This window comes from Poecile atricapillus, chromosome 21, assembly GCF_030490865.1.
Source record: "Poecile atricapillus isolate bPoeAtr1 chromosome 21, bPoeAtr1.hap1, whole genome shotgun sequence".
NCBI lineage: Eukaryota > Metazoa > Chordata > Aves > Passeriformes > Paridae > Poecile > Poecile atricapillus.
The window spans coordinates 777,958-798,953 of NC_081269.1; the positions used below are offsets into that span (position 1 = coordinate 777,958).

The following is a 20,996-nucleotide window of genomic DNA, read 5'->3' on the forward strand; positions in this document are numbered from 1 at the left end:
CTGCTCCAGGAGGGGCATGGCTAGGCGGTGGTGGGCGGGGATTAGAGAAAGGGTCATGGCCAGGGTGTGTCATTCTCCTTGTCTGCCTCAGGAGCTGCTTTGGAGGGGCGTGGCTATGTGGGGGGGCAGGGCTTAGAAATAGGGGCAGGGCCAGAGCATGTCATTCTCCTCACCAGCCTCAGGAGCTGCTTTTGTAGGGGCCTGGCTATGTGTGGGTGGGCAAGGCTTACAAAAGGAGCCGGGCCAGGGTTTGTCTCTCTCGTCACCAGCCTCAGGAGCTATTCCTAGAGGGGCGTGGCTACGAGTGGGTAGATGGGGCTTAGAGAATGGGGCGGGGCCAGGGCTTGTCTCTCTCGTTGCCGGTCCCTGGAAGTGCTTTGTAGGGGTGTGGCTTTACATGGGTGGGCAGAGCTTACAAAAAGGGTCGGGGGCAGGGTTTGTCTCTCGCCTTGCAGATGCTGGCAATCTTTTGGTGGTCGCCCCGGATTCTTCTTCTCCTTGCTCTGGCTCTGTGACTTTTGGAGGAGAGGAGGGGTGTCACTGGAGGGGCTGGGGATGCCCAGGTGTGCTGAGGTGAGTCCCCACTTGTTCCCAGGTGTGCCCAAGTGTGTTGAGGTGTTCCCAGATGTGCTCAGTTATGCTGTGTGCTGCTGTTAGGAGGGTTACAGAATTGAGCTGGTATTGATCGTAGCCGGAGTGCGGTTCCAATAGGAGGGTTATGGCAATGCACCACTATTAGGAGCATTACGGTAGGCAGCAGCAGCAAGGGGTTACGCCCAAGGTGGTTATTGTGGGAGGCGCAGCTATTAGAGGCATTACGGTACTTGCACCCCTCTATTACTCCTGGCGCGGTTCTTAGGGGAGCAAGGGTAACCGACTCCTGCTTGGAGGGCTTTTGGGGTGCCTGAAGCACAATATTAGCGGGGTTGAATGCGTTGAACCCCAATATCCGGTCCTGGAAAGGCTGGAAGGATCATTTCTGTACCTGCACCCCGATTCAGGGCCTTTCAGTGAAGGGCATTATGGCTTCACCCATCTCAGGTGTGGCTTTAGGAGGGGCGTGGCTATGGGTGGAGGGGCAGGGTTTAGAAAAGGGGCGGGACCAGTACTTGTCATTCTACTCACCAGCCCCAGAAGCTGCTTTTGGAGGGGTGTGGCTACAAGTGGGTGGGCGGGGCTTCAAAAAAGGGGCGGGACCAGGGCATGTCATTCTCCTTGCCAGCTTCAGGAGCTGCTTTTGGAGGGTGTGGGTTTTCAAGCACGGCAAGCACCCTGAATAGAAGCCAGCTCGGTGGCTCTCCTCCCCACACGGACCATATCCCACAGCATCAATGTGATGGATGGCGAAAATGGTGTTTATTGCAGGGGAATTTAACATTTTATAACCTAGGGTCACTGTGTTACTCCCTTCTGCTTTCGTCACACCTGGGTGCTATTGGCTCATTAGAGGAGTCATTACCATACTATGTGGAGAAGGGGGGTTACTCACTTTCCGTTACATCCCGATATCTTCCGAACGCAAGACCTTAAACTACTATAAGCATATTCCTCTCTCTTTATGAATAACTAATTTGCTAAAATATAAGGTGTATTAGTCTTAAAAATGGATAACATAAACTTAAGTAAAATATAGGATACACTATACTTAACTAAAAAGCTAAAAGCTTATAAAATTATTACTATAGTTTTCATTAGTAAATATGAGACACATGCAGTGACTAAGTATATTTTTTAAAGCATCTGTTGCCTTTCTATAAACAAAATGTTAACTTTTTCTAGTCGGTTCTTAACAAAGGACACAAGCTTATTTAAAATACACAGTTTTTCAATTATCTGCAAGTCTTCATCAATTGTCATTTGTAGCTGAAACAGTCTCTGTTGTTGGGTCACAGTGGCAGAGACACTTGTGGCAGCACCAGTTGCTCTCAGGTTAAGCAGCATCGCTATGGTTACAGCTGTCACCACTTCTCTTTTCTGAAGTCGGGTGAGTCTCTCCACTTGCAGGCTCAACTCTTCATCCAGGTGGTATAGGACTCTGGGGATGATAACAGCTAATACACAAAAGTCAACAGAGGAGTTAAAGATTTGGGTATAAACGCAAGGGCTAGACTATTAGATTGTGGGTTCTCAGCTTGTACCACAAGGTTGGGGCTCACTGCTTCAGGTGTTATGACTATAAACAGCACAATTACTATAAGCAGCTTACCATGTAAATGACAACATACTTGCAAACTCACAGCTAAAACTTTAACGTTAAATGAACTTTCAAAGATGCTTACACTACCTCTTGAAGGGGAAATACTTATATTTTATACAAACATAACAATTACTACACAGGCTAAACACTTAACCTTAAGCTATTATCTAACTACTTTTAACACATGTGCTCTGGTATATATGTAGTCTAAGTGTGAAAGCAATTTGCTAAAAGAATAAACACACAATTACAATTTGCTTTATATACAGTTAGATGGAGTCTCTACACTTTTCTTAGATCTTCTACAGAATTTCTCTAACACGATTCAGTCCCGGAATGTTCACTGCTCCCGTGATGTCAGCTGGCAGCTGATCGGTGACTGAGGGTTTTGATGTTCAAGTTGTTCTTCAGACCCTTCTAAATCTTTAAACAAAGGATAACTGAAAAATTGGTAGAGATACAACATCATAATAACAACATAAAGTTTCTGTTGGCAACTGTCTGTATAGTGTTTGGACACAACTGTGTCCTGACAGGTCCGCCTCTGATCCATGTCTGGAGCACCAAGGCTGTGTGGCGACCTCCCTGTTCACTGGATCTCGTGTGTTCAGAAGCACACAGTCTGGTCAGATGGACAAGCGACCTCCTGAACCTGTCAACAAAACACAGGCACTTCTCTCCTTGAAGTTAATGAATTACACTAATTAAATGCCTTTAGGGTATCAATTTCCCCCGTTTTCTTAAAAAAATAAAAATGAGATGTACTTCTGTTCAACATTAAGACAAAACCATATAGACAATTAGTAAGAGCTTATAACAGTTAAAAATCAAATAAATCATAAACATTATTAATAACATATGTAATATAAAAGTACTGTTAATTACTAAAACACTGCACCAGCATCTCATATTTAACAAACAAACAGAAACAAAAATCATCAGTGAAGGATTGGATAATCACCTCCGGAAATGATTCTCCAAGCTCACTTTAAAATTGATCCAGCTGTCATATTAGTAGGGTCAAATTGCTGAGTCAAAAAGTGACTCAAATACTGATTTGGTACAGAAAACACCTGGACCTGTTGGCAAACATTCTGTCCAGGTAAAGTCAAGGCTTGGCCAGGGCCTTAGACTTTAAACTGGAAAGATGCCTCTTAACATATTTTTAAAACAAGATTCTCAATAGTAACAGCTATGAGATGCTTACAGCACAGCAAACTGTTAAAATGCATTTGTACAAAGTAAATGATCAAAAGCCTTAGGTATCAGACCAATTAAACCTTCCAGCAGTTGGTTTAATCTGAAGCCTCCCCCATGGCAGCTGATCCTCAGCAATGGTACATCTTAAAATTTTGGAAACACTGAAAAATAAGAAAGCTATCACAAACAAAACTGCAGAGATTGCAACAACTCAATAGAACTCCCAATGAAGTCACGGGTGTCACAGACTGTATTCATTTCTGTCCACAAGCAGGTGTTCATCAGTGTTCTATCACAGCTGTTTCAGTTGTAGTCATCTTCATGTCTCTAGAAAAATAAATATATTTTGCAATTTAAACAAGTGTCTCCAATAAAACATAAAACAATTTAAATTAAACAACATTTAAACTTAACAATACTTATTTATGACAAAAGGAAATAACAAAACTTAACTTTAAAAGAATATCCAAGTTATACAGCTTAACTTAAAAACATTCAAGTCAACAGTAACATGGATTCACTATAAAAATTATAAAAATGTAACAAATACATCACAATTCCATGTCATCTAGCTTTGAGAATAACCCACAAGAACTGCAAATGTTACTAAAAATACTTATTTATAACAAGTATTTGCCTAGTATATGCTTAAATTAGTTAGAATTTTAAAGTGCAGTTTTTCTAGAGAAAAACCACAACAACACGGGATTTGGCAGGTTGTCATTTAGCTTTTGTAACACTTTTCAGGAACATCAAGTCTAATTTTTAAACTAAAATCCCAAATCCAAATTGATATATATATACAGTTATATGTGTTTTATATAACAAAAAGATTCACATTAAAATTTCCTTATTAAAATTGTCAAAAAACCAAGCAAATGGGTAATATATCATAACTTTGAGATTACTGAAAACTGTATTGAACTAAATCCACAATACACTTATTCAAATGAAAAGAAAGGTTAAGAATGAAAGAAACCTGTCATTAAATCTTTTTTCTGTAGGGTAAATCATATGATCCTTAAACTCAACTTTAAAGAAATGCATCCTGCAAAAATTAACTGCAACTACAGTAATAATACTTGATGATTTCTCCATATCATACAATATTACATTATCAGTAGATGTACAGAGAAGATAACATTTTTAAAACTTCCATGTATTGAGAATACTGAAAGAAAACAAAAATCTTTTAAGTTTCTTGGGATGTATAAATATTATCATTTGCCATGCCATTTTATAAAAACGAAACCAGCAGATATGATTAGAAATACAACATCTATATATATTTCACTATAAAATACCTATAAACTTTTTAATCTATTTTTGAAGGCACTTCATTCAATAGAGTCTTATTTTTAAATCTCAATCTTGATTACAACAATTTTCTGATTTACAAACAATACAATTTACAAAGCTTCTAATTTTTGAATTGCCCAATTAAAACTTTCTTTTTTATCCCTCTCCAAAATGTCCAGCTTTCTGTTGTTTCTTTTTTGTTTTGTTGCTTTGCTTTCTGCGGTTTTACCAAAGTTGCCTGAGTTGTTACACCGGTGGTTGCCATGGCAACAGCGTTTCTGGCTGCTGTGTGCTGCCATATGTGTGTTTTGCTAAACCCGTCTGCATCGGGCTGGTTTTGAATCTAAGAAAAAACTCTAAGAACTACAACTGCATAAACTCATAATTACTTAAAACACAAAATTAACTCCAAAAGAGTATATAAACACATTTTAAAAACCCAATAAATCATGACTTTGTAACAAACTGGGTATTATCCCGGCGCTTCTTCTTAGAGAGGGAGCGGGGAGGTGAACTGCTCGCTCTGCTGCCACAGCTCTGCTCCCATCCCCCTTCACATTCTTTACTGTTTTTTCTTCTGAGGACTCGGGCTCCAACCATTCATCGCTAGTATCTTGGTCGGAGTCAGAGTTCAACTGGCTGGCCACTTCCTGTTTCCCGTGCCTGTTTGTTGGGCTCTGGCCCCGCCTGCCACCCCTGTGGGCGGGCCGTTCCCTCCCACCTGGTTCCACTCCGCCTCCACTCCACCTTTCCCTCCACCTTCTGCTCCCCCCTCCTTCCTCTCTTGCATTCCAATCTCTGTGCCTCTGTACCCATCCCCCATGTCTTATCTCCTTCACTTCAGTTTCTCTTTCTTCTTCGCATTCCTTTTCTCTCCCATCCCCATGACCACGTTCCTCTTTCAATGCCAGCCTTTGTTCTTTGTTTTCACTTAAGATATTTCTTTCTCGCTGAATGTCTTTTTGCTCAGCACCATTTTTAGACACCAGGGAGGATGTTTCTCTCCGGGCTTTTCCCATGGCACTCCTGCCTTTCTCTATTAACTTTCTCCAAAAATCTTCTGCTCTTCACTGTTTCTCTGAGAGCAGATAAGGATTTGGGGACTGAGGGGACTCCCGGCCCCCCGCCGGCTCAGCTGAGCTGCTGTCGTCTGGGAGCTGTAAAGCTCTGACCCTAAATTTCAGGGTAGCCAGCAGACAGTTCCTTGTCACTCCCCAAATTTGTTCGGCAAGGATTTTAGCATATCTGTCCCACACCTTAGGGTGGATAGACTTTACAAACTGATTTACGACTTCAATAAACCAAAACCTTGCAATAGCAAGCGAATTAGGTTTACAACTTAATTGCAATCTGACCTTTATCAATGATTCCATCTTCCTTCTGGGCCCAGGATATCCCTCGCCAAGACTAGTCCAGCTATCTTGGCCGCTGCTCCTGATCCAGGGAATCCTTGCATTCTGGGTTTTTTCCACTTATCTTCCCGGGTTTTGTGCACCATTTGTGGCTTTTCAAGCAAGGCAAGCACCCTGAATAGAAGCCAGCTCGGTGGCTCTCCTCCCCACACGGACCATATCCCACAGCATCAATGTGATGGATGGCGAAAATGGTGTTTATTGCAGAGGAATTTAACATTTTATAACCTAGGGTCACTGTGTTACTCTCTTCTGCTTTCGTCACACCTGGGTGCTATTGGCTCATTAGAGGAGTCATTACAATACTATGTGGAGAAGGGGGGTTACTCACTTTCCGTTACATCCCGATATCTTCCGAACGCAAGGCCTTAAACTATAACAGGAGGGGCGTGGCTATGTGTGAGGGGTGGGGCTTAGAGAAAGAGGCAGGTCCAGGGCTTGTCTCTCTCCTCAACCACAGGAGCTGCTCCGGGGGGGGGCGTGGCTATGGGTGGGCGGGGCATACAATAGGGGCAGAGCCAATTCTTGTCTCTCACCTTGCAGATGCCGGGGACCTTTGGGGGTCGCCCCAGCTTCTTCTCCTGGCCCCGGCTCTGTGGCTTCTGGACAAGAGGAGGGGTGTCACTGGAGGGGCCGAGGGTGCCCAGGTGTGCTGAGGTGTGTCCAGATGTGCTCAGTTATGCTGTGCACTGCTGTTAGGAGGGTTACGGTATTGAGCTGGTATTGATCATAGCCAGAGTACGCTTCTAGTAGGAGAGTTACGGCAGTGCACCGCTATTAAGAGCAACACGTGGGAACCCCAATTTATGCCTGCCTGTGACACCACAGCAGTAAAAAACCCAGTATCCACCCTTTTGATATCACAGCACTGACAGAACAAATTTCACCTGCCTGTGACACCACAGATGGAACAAGCCCGATTTACACCTATCTGTAACACTACAGCACTGACAGTGCCAGTTGTCTCCTCTTCGTGACATAACATCAAAAATGTAATAAATTATTGTTGTATTAAAAATTCGAAGTGTATATAAGACAAATATGTTTTGCAAGAATATAAAAAAATATATATAAAGTATAGAAAAACCTCTCCTCAGAGTAGGACGAGGTTTTTCTCCAAGAAGTTGCTGATTGCCAGCAACGCCCAAGATAACTAACCCAGGCCGGCCCATCAACTCAAACAAACAGACAGGACACGGACCATCAAGAAGACAATGGAACTGGCTCGGGAAATTATCTACCTCCGGACCCAAGCAACGCCCTGCAGATTCCAGTGGGTACAGAAACTGATCAGTGAAAAAGACAAGTTCCAAAAAAGAAAGACTTCGCCAGACCTGAACATCCCTGTGTTGAAAAAGCAATCAGGGGAGACAAAAGGGAAAACCCGGCCGAGATACCCATCGGCACCAGCCCGGATTCCACCACCCTGCCATGAAAAACCTAACATTGCAACACACACAGAAACTCCTTTACATATGAGGAGATTCTGGCCGGACAGTAGTTAATGTCTTTATTCTATGCCAGGAAATCCATTCACTGGACAATCAAGGACACTTGGTGAATGGAACCGGCCTGGAATTTTAGCCTGAGGACTTAAAAATCCTATAAAACCCCAAGCCTGAGAGCGCTCAGAGGTGGACTTGGGAAACCTACACCTCGGGTGTAGGTCCTGTCCACCCAGCGCTGCGCTGATCATTTTTATTGTGGTTTTTCTCTCTGTTTTTTCCTATGTTGTTTATTAATAAATTTCTCTTTAATTTTATCCAAAAATTGCCTTTGCATTTATAACAGATTGGTGCCGTGGACTCGGATCGGAAAACTGTGGGAGAACCTCGCTGTCCAGGGGGGTACCCCCGCTGATTTCAGCGGCCTGGGAAGCCGAGAACCTCCGCAGTTCACTCCGATATCCGAACCAAATTTAGGCTGAGGTAAAAACCACAATAAAAGAGGATACGGATCCAAGAAGAGCTCGGGAAAAAGCCATGGCTTGGTAGCTCATAAAAAGTCAGTCGTGCACGAAGACATCCTCGCAAGAAAATTGCTGTAAGTACTGCGAGGTTGAGCGGGGTGATTGGGCGAGCGTGTGTGAGACGTGATCTGATCACGGAGCGAGAGCGGACACCAAAGCCGCGGTTCCATCCTCCCGCGAGGGAATTGGCCGGCCACGGAGGAAGCGAATCGGTGTGAGAGGGCTCTCTCTACACGTTTGTAAAGCCTGGGGCTAAAGGGAGCTCTGGGGGACCGATCACAAAGGGCTGGAAGAGGAAGAGGACGTCCAGTAGAGCTCGGGAATGAGTAAACTCTTCTAGCAATCAGGGCCCAAGGAGAGGTCCGGAGGAGAGATCAAAGCGCTAAGAAAGACCCCGGTACAGCAAACCGCGAAGGTGAGTATTAGCAGACTTTTGTCTCTCAAAACACAAACACAACGCAGAGAAACAGGTAAGACTCCCTTTTTCACCATGGGACAGAGAAAGAGTAAAATACAAAAGCCAGTAGATAAGAAGAATCCTTCCATAGAAACGAAGGAATTGTTAGACATCCCACCAGAAAGTCCTTTTAGGTTGGTTGTTAAAATATTGAGAAAATTGCCCTGAGAGAAAAAGAAGTCCAAGGCAAAAATGATCTACTATTGTGCCGAGGTTTGGGGTGGGCAGGAACTGAGACCCCATCTCATTTGGCCAATATTAGGAACGTTTGAAAGGTGGACGTGTAATGAATTGCTCTCTTATGTAGAGAGCAAGGTTTCCTCAGACTCTGAGGAGAAGGAATACGCCAAACTCTGGCTAAAGGCCAGAGTAGGGCTATTTCCAATGAAACTAAAAAGCGAAACAAAAACAGAAACCTGGGAGCCCCTTGATCATTTACCCCCTCCGTACCACGGGCCGGCAGGACCTCCCGTGGTGGATCAAGTGGTGCCATCAGCTCCCACGAGCTCGCCGGCACAACCAGGTGAAGCACACACATCGCGAACAGGGGAGCCGGCGCCAGCAGTGGTTCCGGTGGCCCCCCCCTCTGGCTCCTCCTGTGGGGACCGCAGCCGCCGCCGCTTCTCCAGAATCCATGGTGGTGCAAGGTCGGGGATCTCCTTATCCCCCATTGCCCGTCCCGCTGCCACAGCCAGGTCCCTCAAATTTGACAGGGGGAATCCTTCATAATAACCTGGTGGCAACGGACTTTACATCAGTAATAACGGACCAGACTCTCAAAAACCCCTATTCCCCCCCGCAAGCAGGACTCGTTTTAAGTCTAGGCAGATGAGTGAAGAATGGGAAGAGAATGAGAGTAGGCACAGAATGTTCCCTCTCAGGGAAGTGTCTACTGCTCCGGGAGTGATTGGGTTTGTGAATGTACCCCTAAACTCAGGGGATGTGCGAGCGTTTAAGAAAGAGATGAGACGATTGTTAGATGACCCGTTTGAGGTAACTGAGAGGTTGGACTTTTTTTAGAAGTAGTAAGCAAGTTGGTATCAGGGATTGAGAACGGCGTAACCCACAGGGGATGCCAGGCAGAAAAATGGCCTAGCGTAAACCCGAGCTGGAACGGCCAGACAGAGGAAGGTAGGAGAAGCATAGTGAACAAAGAATAAGAGAAGCAGTCCCCCGAGGACAGAATATTAGCAAAGTATTTGAGGAATGCCAAAGAAAAGAGGAATCACCCACTGAGTGGTTAGAGAGATTAAGGAAAAGTCTGCAGATATATTCTGGGACTGATCCTAGCCCTTCAGTGGGGGAAGTTTTGCTCAAAAACCAATTTGGGGAAAAGTCATGGGAGGATATTAGAAAGAAATTAGAAAAGATTAAAAGGTAGCAAGAGAAAAGTCTCCAAGAGCTTCTAAGGGAAGCTCAAAAGATTTACATGAGGAGAGAGGATGAGAAACAGAAACTCCAGGCCAAAATACTAGTGGCCGCAGTAAAGGAGGCTCAGAAAACAAGAACAGGCACAGGGCAAATTTAAAACAGCGCCAAAAAAGCCGCAGGAGTCTCAAAAGGACGGCTCCGCCCCGCGGAAGGATTCCCCAGAATGTTTTTACTGTAAGAAAGTAAGACACATTCAGCGGAACTGCCGTCAGAAATTAAAAGATAAACAAGTATTTCAAGAAGATTAGAGAAGTCTTGGGCTCTTTCAGATAGGAATGGTAACAGCAAAAGAACCCTTGATAAAATTAAAAGTAGGTCCCCATCACCAAGAAATAGAATTTTTGGTTGACACGGGAGCTGAGAGAAGCACCCTGCAGAAATTACCCAGGGGGTGCGTGGCAAATAAAGAAAAAGTAGTTGTAATTAGTGCTAAAGGAGATCCCTTCAAAGTTTCTGTAATAAAAGATGTGGAAATCGAATCTCAAAATAGAATATGCCTAGGAAATTTATTATTAGTAGAAGAAGCCGATTACAATTTATTAGGAAGAGATATGATTGTCGCATTGAGTATAAACATTGTTGTAAAGAATTCTGAATTAGTAATAAAGATATTCCATTTAACTCCAAGAGATGAAAGGGAGATTGATCCCAAAGTATGGCATTCAAAAGGGGAGGTGGGGAAATTAGATATTACCCCCATCAAAATTGAAATAGAAAACCCAGAGGATCCGATAAGGATCAAACAATATCCCATCCCAATAGAAGAGAGAAGAGGTTTAAAATTAGTAATTGAGGACCTCCTTAGAGGGGGTACCCTCGAACCCTGCATGTCCCAACATAACACCCCCATCCTGGCAGTAAAGAAAGCGGATGGGAGCTTCCGACTGGTTCAGGATCTCAGGGCAGTAAATGCTAGAACCCGAACCAGGTTTCCGGTGGTGGCAAATCCTTATACTTTACTTAACAGACTCTCACCTGAGGATGTATGGTACAGTGTAATTGATCTAAAAGATGCATTCTGGACTTGTCCTTTGGATGAAGGGAGTAGGAATTTCTTTGCCTTTCAGTGGGAGGATCCTGACACGAACAGAAATCAACAGTTAAGGTGGACGGTCCTCCCCCAGGGATTCGTAGAATCACCAAATTTATTCGGACAGGCATTGGAGCAATTACTTACTGAATTCATTCCAGAGGAAGGGACAAAGCTCTTGCAATACGTAGATGATTTGCTAATTGCCGGAACCATGGAAGAACAGGTCAGAAAGAGTACAATATCGTTGCTGAATTTTTTGGGAAAAAAGGGTTTGAAAGTATCAAAATCCAAACTGCAGTTTACGGAGCCCGAGGTAAAATATCTGGGACATTGGATTTCTCAGGGAAAAAAGAGGTTAGACCCTGACAGAGTGGCCGGGATTCTAGTACTCCCAGCCCCAAAAACAAAAAGACAAATCAGGCAATTTTTAGGGCTCCTGGGATATTGCAGACAGTGGATTGAAGGATACAGCGAAAAAGTAAAATTTTTTTGTATGAAAGATTAAACACGGATAGATTGAAATGGACTACTCAGGATGAAAGCAAGTTTCAGGAATTGAAAACTGCACTCATAACTGCCCCTGTTCTAACCTTGCCAGACACTAGCAAAGAATTCCAGCTATTTGTCGATGTAAGTGGACAAACAGCCCAAGGAGTTCTGACCCAGGAGTGGGCAGAAAAGAAGAAGCCCATAGGATTTTTATCAAAAATCCTAGAGCCAGTCAGTCGAGGGTGGCCTACTTGCTTGCAAGCAATTGTTGCAGTAGCTCTGTTAGTTGAGGAAGCAAAAAAGATAACTTTTGGAGTCTCTCTAACAGTCTACACCCCACACGATGTAAGGAATATCTTACAACAAAAGGCCGAGAAATGGCTAACTGATTCAAGACTTCTGAAATACGAAGCCATGCTAATCAGTTCGCCAGGCCTCAAGTTAAGGACAACTACTGCCCAAAACCCGGCGCAGTTTTTGTTTGAGGAACCAACAGGTGAGCTATTTCATAATTGCATTGGAGCGGTAGAATTGCAAACTAAGGTAAGACCGGACCTGGAAGATCAAGAGTTAGAAGGGGGGGAGAAATGGTTCATTGATAGTTCATCAAAAATAGTAGAAGTAAAAAGAAAGTCAGGTTATGCCATCATAAATGGTATGACCGGACAGATCATAGAATCCGGTCCCTTGCAGGCATGCTGGTCGGCTCAAGCCTGTGAACTATTTGCGCTCTTAAGAGCCCTCAAAGGCCTGAAGGGAAAAAGGGGAACGATTTTCACGGATTCAAAGTATGCATTTGAAGTAGTGCATACTTTCGGAAAAATATGGGAAGAAAGAAGTTTAATAAATACCAAGGGAAAAAGATTAATACATGGAGAGATAATTAAACAAATTTTAGAAGCTGTCAGGGAGCCCCAGGAGATATCGGTAGTCCATGTAAAAGGACACCAAACTGGGTGGCAGTTTCACACCAGGGGAAACAATTTAGCGGACAAAGAGGCGAAACGAGCTGCATTGCTGGCGGTAAGTATTCCTGAGATTAGTCCCAAGGAACCCCCAGAAGTATCCGTGCTTCCTTCGGAGAAGGAGCGAGAAGACTTCAAGAAGGTAGGTGGATATTTCAAAGAAAATAAATGATGGTTGCCAGACGGGAGGGAGCTAGTTCCAAAAAGTATAGCGAGAGGAATACTCAGGAGATTGCATGAACAAACCCACTGGGGAACCAGAGCACTGGCTGAACAATTTTTAAAATTTTTCGGATGTAAAGGAATTTTTGAACTTGCCAAGCAAGAGGTACAAGGGGTGTGTGATATGCCAGAAAGTAAACCGTTCAAATTCAAAACAAGCAAATTGGGGTGGCCGACCGCTTTCGTATAAGCCATTTGAGAGAATCCAGGTGGATTTCACAGAATTACCGAAGATTGGAAGACAGATCAAGGTACTCACTTTACCTCAAAAATCATTAAACAACTGTCAGAAGCATTGGGAATCAGATAGCAATATCACACTCCCTGGCATCCTCAAAGCTCGGGACAGGTAGAAAGGATGAATCAAACATTAAAATCACAATTGTCAAAATTATACATTTTAAGTGTGCTTGCTGTAAGCAGATTTGGGTAGCTCATTGCATAAGGGGTAATAAACCGAGGGAATTGTGCTCTAGGTGCCACGAGAGAGAACTAGACCAGACAAACAGATTCCTGATACTTGCAACTCGAGCGGGCCTTTTAGAACTAGACTCTCCGGAGTGGTTCTTGTTTTATCAAAAAGGATTAGGGGGTCAGCTTGATTGCAAAGCAGAACCCTTGGAAATTGAGTGCCGTAAGACCGTGAAAGTACCGTGCAGATTTGAACCGGTTAAAGCGTCTCGGTGGGCAACCTTGAAGCGGAGGTTTGCCATCAGGACATCAAGGGCCCCTGAAGACAGTCCTTGCTGCCGAGAAGATGGTTATCCCCGCCGTATACTTTTGTACGGGCGGAGGGAATGGCAGAGGGATGCAATTGTGGGGAATCTTGATGTCCCTGAGCCTAGTCATGTGCTCAATCAAGGAAATAGAGCCCGAGGTACCCCCAGGGGAGGGTCCCCAGGGGAAGTGTGAGCAGTGTCAGACTGCCACAAAAATCGAGCGCTTGACCGAGTGCCCTTTAGAACTACACGCAGGTATTTGTTGGTTAAACGGCACTCAGTTCAAATTGTGTAAATCAAAAGAGAAAATCTGGTGCTCGAATTCGAGAGCAAGTATCAAGGAAAAACCCATTCGGAACTTGGAAGAAATAGGGGTTGCAATGACCCACTTCCGAAACAAAAGAGAAATAAAGGGAACTCCCCCAATCGAAGTCTGTGGACAGTGTAATAAAACTGTCTGGATTGGGGGAAAGAAACACTCGACATTTCTGGCTTACCACCGAGTTAACCCTACCTGCTACAGTAAAGCAAACTTAAAACCATGCATGATGGGGGGAAAATTGTACTGGGAAGGGAAGAATGTGAAACACGAGGCAAAGCTGACATTCAATAATGAACCCATAATTTTGGAACTATTGAAGTCAGATGACGAGAACTCGTGTCTTCAATTTAACCCAGTGTTCTGTTTTTCAAAAAGATGAAGAAGGATTAGACCCAGAAAGTAAAAAAAAAAAAAAAAAAAAAAAGAGAGTAAAAAGGAGATACTTTCCTTCAAAGGAAAATGTGAAAATAACGAATTTTTAAATGTAATAAATTATTAGGTGGGGGACTGTAATAAATTATTGTTGTATTAAAAATTCGAAGTGTATATAAGACAAATATGTTTTGCAAGAATATAAAAAAAAATATATAAAGTATAGAAAAACCTCTCCTCAGAGTAGGACGAGGTTTTTCTCCAAGAAGTTGCTGATTGCCAGCAACGCCCAAGATAACTAACCCAGGCCGGCCCATCAACTCAAACAAACAGACAGGACACGGACCATCAAGAAGACAATGGAACTGGCTCGGGAAATTATCTACCTCCGGACCCAAGCAACGCCCTGCAGATTCCAGTGGGTACAGAAACTGATCAGTGAAAAAGACAAGTTCCAAAAAAGAAAGACTTCGCCAGACCTGAACATCCCTGTGTTGAAAAAGCAATCAGGGGAGACAAAAGGGAAAACCCGGCCGAGATACCCATCGGCACCAGCCCGGATTCCACCACCCTGCCATGAAAAACCTAACATTGCAACACACACAGAAACTCCTTTACATATGAGGAGATTCTGGCCGGACAGTAGTTAATGTCTTTATTCTATGCCAGGAAATCCATTCACTGGACAATCAAGGACACTTGGTGAATGGAACCGGCCTGGAATTTTAGCCTGAGGACTTAAAAATCCTATAAAACCCCAAGCCTGAGAGCGCTCAGAGGTGGACTTGGGAAACCTACACCTCGGGTGTAGGTCCTGTCCACCCAGCGCTGCGCTGATCATTTTTATTGTGGTTTTTCTCTCTGTTTTTTCCTATGTTGTTTATTAATAAATTTCTCTTTAATTTTATCCAAAAATTGCCTTTGCATTTATAACAAAAAACAAGTCTGAATTCCTCCCCTCTGATAGGCCACAGCAGTGACAGCCTCAGTTTTCCTCTCTCTGTGACATCACTGCAGGGACAAGTCCAATTTATGCCTCTCGGTGACACCACAGCAGTGACAAAACCATTCTTCCCCTCTCTATGACATCACATCAGAGACAGAACCAATTGAAGACTCTCTGTGATACCACAGCCATAAAACCCTAATTCCATCCCCTCTGTGGCAACAGACAAGTCATGGCACCTGTGTAACTTTCTCTCAGACTGCACAACAGTGATCACTCCAGTGTTCCCCTCTCTGTGACACCACAGCAGTGACAGACTCAGTTTTCCTCTAGCTGTGACATCACAGCCAAGACAGCCTTAGTTGCAGCCCCAATGGAACACCACAGCGGTGACAGACCCATTATTCCGCTGTCTGTGACATCACAGCAGAGACAGAACCTATTAAAAGCTCTCTGTGATACCATAGCCGTGACAACCCTAATTCCATCCCCTTTGTGGCAACAAAAAAGTCAGAACACCAGTGTAACTTTTTCTGAGACCCCACAGCTGTGATAGCCCCAGTTTTCCCCTCTCTGTGACATCACAGCAGTGGGAACCATAAATTTACGCCTGCCTGTGACACCACAGCAGTGAAAGACCCAGTTTCCCCCCTTTACAACATCACAGCTGTGACAGACCAAATTTCACCTTCTTTGTGACATCACAACAGTGACAGACCAAATTTACGCCTCTCTGAGAGACCGGAGCAGTGGCAGACTCAGTTTTCCCCTCTCTGTGACATTACAGCAGTGACAGGTCTAATTTATGCTTCTATGTGACATCGGAGCAGTGGAAGCCTCGGTTTTCCCCTCTCTGTGACATCACACCAAGGACGGAGCCACTTTCCCCTCTCTGTGACATCACTGCAGTGACAAGTCCAATTTAAACCTCCCTGTGACACCACAGCGGTGACAGACCCATTATTCCCCTCTCTGTGACATCACATCAGAGACACAACCAATTTAAGCTACTCTGTGATACCACAGCCATCACAGCCTAATTCCATCCCCTTTGTGGCAACAGACAAGTCATAGCACCTGTGTTACTTTCTGTGAGACTCCACAGCTGTGACAGCCCCACTTTTCCCCTCTCTGTGACATCACTGCAGTGGGAACCACAATTTATGCCTCTGTGACACCACAGTGGTGAAAGACCCAGTTTCCCCCCTTTATGACATCAAAGCCGTGACAGGAAAAATTTCACCCTCTCTGTGACATCACAGCTGTGACAGGTCTAATTTACGCCTCTTTATGACATCGCAGCAGTGGTAGCTGCAGTTGTCCTGTCTCTGTGACATCACACCAATGAGTGACCTACTTTACCTCTCTGTGACATCACTGCAGTGACAAGTCAAATTTACGCCTCTCTGACACCACAGCGGTGACAGACCCATTATTCCCTGTTGCAGTTCATTTATTTGATTTTGTTAAAGTTTGTTGGTACATTCTTGTTTTCCCCCCGTTGTTGTGTAATGGTTTAGCCCTAGTTGTCAATATTGTTAACCCCTCCCCTTTTTCCTGAAAGTTCCCTGTCAGTTGTCTTTACCCTGCCCCATCTTCCCCATCCATCATTGTAAACCCCACCTTTCCTTCCAGCTCCTTCTGTGTATTTCATCCCTTCTTTGATACGTTATTGGTTACTATGTTGTTATCTCACCCTCTTTATATCCCCATTGGTTCTCAATATTGTAATCTCCTGTCCTTACTCCTCCCTCCGTGATCCCTGATTGGACCCTGGATTGTGCCCACCCCTGAATAAAACCCGATGTACAGAGGTGCTCGGGGCTCTCTCTCATGTTCCATTGTTCCAGCCCGGACCCTTGCCTCTGTTTCCTTCGCCTTAATAAACTTGTTCCTGGGAAGTACAGTGGATTGAGCCTCCTCCGTCCTTTTATCATAACCTGTGACGCCTGGATTAGCAGAGCCCGGCAGGGGTCAGAGCTCTGTAGGTTCGTCAGTGGGGTTGCCATTCCCCTGCCGTTCCCCACTCCTGGCAGCTGCCCGTGCCGGAGTGGCACCACAGAGCTAGCCCAGAGCTCTGGCACGGCTAAGGAGCAGTGTCAATTCCCCTCTCTGTGACATCACAGCAGAGACAAAACCAATTAAAGCCTCTCTGTGATACCACAGCCATCACAACCTTAATTGCATCCCCTTTGTGGCAACAGACATGTCAGAACACCTGTGTTACTTTCTCTGAGACTCCACAGCTGTGACAGACCCACTTTTCCCCTCTCTCTCTGCCATCACAGCAGTGGGAACCCCAATTTACGCCTGCCTGAGACACCACAGCAGTGAAAGACCCAGTTTCCCTCCTTTATGACATCACAGCCATGAAAGGACAAATTTCACCCTTTCTGTGACACCACAGATGGAACAACCCCTATTTACACCTATCTGTAACACTACAGCGGTGACAGTCCTAGTTTTCCCCTCTCTGTGACATCACAGAAGTGACAGGCCCAATTTATGCCTCTTTATGACACCACAGCAGTGGCAGCCTCAGTTTTCCCCTCTCTGTGACATCACACCAATGAGGGACCCAGTTTCCCCTCTCGGTGACATCATAGTAGTGACAACTCCAAGTTACGCCTGGGTGGCATCACAGCAGTGACAGACCCATTATTCCCCTCTCTGTGCCATCACAGCAGTGGGATCCCCAATTTATGCCTGCCTGTGACACCACAGCAGTGAAAGACCCAGTTTCTTCCCTTTATGACATCACAGCAGTGTCAGAACAAATTTCACACTTTCTGTGACACAACAGAGGGAACAACCCGAATTTACACCTATCTGTAACACTACAGCAGTGACTGGCCCAGTATTACTGACTCTGAGACATCCAAGCTGTTCCAGCCCCAATTTCTTCCCCTCTGTGACATGACATCAGTGACAGAGCCAATTTACATCTCTCTGTGACCCCACAGCCGTGACAGCCCAATTGACGCTTCTAAGTGACACCACAGCAGTGATATACCCAATATTCCACTCCCTGTGAAACCAGAGCTCTGACAACCCCAGTTTTCCCCTCTCTCGGCCCTCACAGCAGTGGGAAATCCAATTTATGCTTCTCTGTGACACCACAGCGGTAACAGACCCATTAATCCCATCACTGTTTCATCACACCAAGGACAGGTCTGAATTCATCCCATTTGTAACACCACAGCAGTGACAGAGCCAATTTATGCCTCTCTGTGAATCCACAACCGTGACAATTTATTTTACACTTCTATAGGGCTGCTCCATGTTACCTGTAGTAGCCATGTTTGTCTCTGGAGTATCTGGAGTAGATCAGCAAATCAATGCATGGCCTTTTATCTATTTTTTTTTTTTCACTTTCCTTCCTTCTGCATAGCCTTGTAGCACATAAATCTGTTCAATAAAGGCCCCACCTGACTCTGAACAGAAGGCAAAGCAGAGGATTTGTTAGCATGAAAACTCACACCGCAAAGGTATGAACAAGCATCAGTGGCAGTTAAAAATCTGCTAGAAATGCTAATATTACTACTCTCTCTTCTCTGTTTTCCATATAAAAAAGGAAAGGAAGTTCTGTGTGACCCAGAATAGCTAAAAGAGTCAGACAATGTGGCCACCTGCTATCCCACCCAGCTCTGTGGGATTTAATGCACTAAACACAACTGAATCACTGTCAGCTGGGTAATACAAACCACAAAGCATAGAGGTTTTCAGTGCTGTAAGCAGCTGCAACAGGAGGACTGCCTCCAAGAAAAATGCCCAAAAAATGAAAATTTTTTAAAAAAGCAATGTAACATATATTTTTATCACACTAGTGTTTAAATTTATATACTATATTAATTTATATATAAAACACAATATATTATGCATTAAAATATATTATATTAACATGTATACATACATTATTATTGTCATATATTAAATATCAGTTTCTTTGTATATATTTACATTACTTACATTTATTTACTTTTCTGGGTGTATATATATCTATATCTTTATGCATTTATTATATATTTGTACTTTTTTTTTTTTTAGTATTTATTTAAAAGCCCTGCCTCTAACCAAATAAAAAACCAAACAGACCCTTTATCTTAAACAGTATTTAAATATTTTTAATATCTATTTTTTATCATATTTATATAGCATACTGATATATATGACACATAACATATATTAAAATGCATAATATCTATACATATATTATTCATACTATATAACTCAACCTATTTGCATATATTACATATATTTTTCTGTCTCTATCTGTATTTTTCTCTATATCTTTACCTATTTATATTTGTATATTTTTATGTTTTATATTATTCATTTAAAAGCCCTGCCTCTAACCAAATAAAAACCAAACAGCCCCTTTATTTTAAACAGTATTTAAATATTTTTAACATATATCTTTATCATCTTTATACTTACAGTTATATACTAGGTCGATAAGCCTCCCCCCTGCCCGCACCTCTCACTCTTCTGGCACAGAGAGCCTCCTCCGGCTGGTTTGGTCCCAGCGCCAGGGAGCCTCTCCTCTGCGGGCAGGAGAAAGGGTCAGGCAGCTCTGCCGACTATTCCAGCCCAATGCAATTGTGTTTTCCTCCATTTCCCCAGGCCAGCGGGGAGAGAGGAGAGAGAAGCGGCGGCAGGAGACAGGACGGGCCAGGCCGAGAGCCACACCCAAGATGGCAGCTGCACCAGTGCTTTTCAGCGCCCGGCCGGCTCGCGCCCAGCCCCAGCACCGCTGAGTGCACAGCCCGTGTCCGCACAGCTGGAAAAGCCACGGAAAATTGCGCCATCGGGGTGTTTGTCAGGCAGCCAAGTAGATGCACTGCCCGGGGTCCTTGCATTTTCCTGCCTTTTTTGGCAGCCAATCTTGGAAGATCAAGCAAGCAGCGCTCAGGTAGCCATCTTGTATGTGGAGTCACATGATTTCTGACCTTTCTTGCTGCCATCTTTGTTGTGGCTGAAGCCACTTTTGGCTGAACGGCCATCCATGTTGTGGCACCGTTAAGGCCCCCGATCCTCACAGTGCATCTGTCTTAGTCGGTTGCCTGAACAAAAAACCAGCCGATGCTGACTAACTCCGTGCTCTCCGCACGATTTTCCACCTTTCCCGGAGAGGGGACGAGGGCTGCAGCTGCGCCTGCGGCGGCAGGAATTGGAGCCGACGCCTCTGCCGGGGGCCGGCCGCCATCTTGAATGTGGCAAGAAGCCTGACCCGGCTCCTGGGGGGGCTCCCGGTTCGGCTTGGGGTACAGCTGCGGTACTGCCCTGTGGCCACAAGGCGGCAGCACTGCCACCGAGCTCAGCCCGGGGCTAGGGGGGCGCCTCGAGCACGGTCAGAGAAGGGAGGCAAAAAACGTGTGCAACCTCCTTCCAAAAAAATCCTCTACAAGGAACACCCCAAAAAACCCCCGACCCAAAATTAACATGCCCTGCCTCTAACCAAATAAAAAAAAACAACCTTTTATTTAATATCTGTTTTTATCATATTCATATTCAATGTTTATACACATATATAGCATAATATATATTAAAATATATTTACATCCACACATTTTTCATGTTGAATATTAATCTACTTGTACATATTTATCTTACTTGTATTTCTTTTTTATGTCTATATATATCTCCCTATATTTATATCTTTATTATAGATTTGTATGTTTTCATTTCTATATTATTTATTTAAAAGCCCTGCCTCTAACCAAATAAAAAACAAAAAGCCCCTTTACGTTGAATGGTTAATTAAATATTTTTAATGTCTATTTTTATCAAATTTATATTAATATTTATATATGATACTGAACTAGGTATAACACAATGTATCATATATTAAAATATATTCCTATTATCAACTAAACATATATTATATATTAAATATAAACCTATTTGTATCTATTTATAAACCCTTATATTTATTTCTTTGTATATATATATATTGAAATATT

General features: G+C 43.8%; 1 long non-coding RNA gene across 1 annotated transcript; it reads right to left on the reverse strand.

The window, feature by feature from the left end:
• Window positions 1-1,710: 1,710 nt before the first annotated feature.
• Window positions 1,711-20,304, reverse strand: LOC131586908 (uncharacterized). The gene is made up of 2 exons (XR_009279266.1): window positions 19,471-20,304; window positions 1,711-3,724 (listed from the first exon to the last, which is right to left on the reverse strand). It is a non-coding gene; the product is annotated as an uncharacterized LOC131586908 (long non-coding RNA).
• Between the last annotated feature and the right edge of the window lie 692 nt (window positions 20,305-20,996).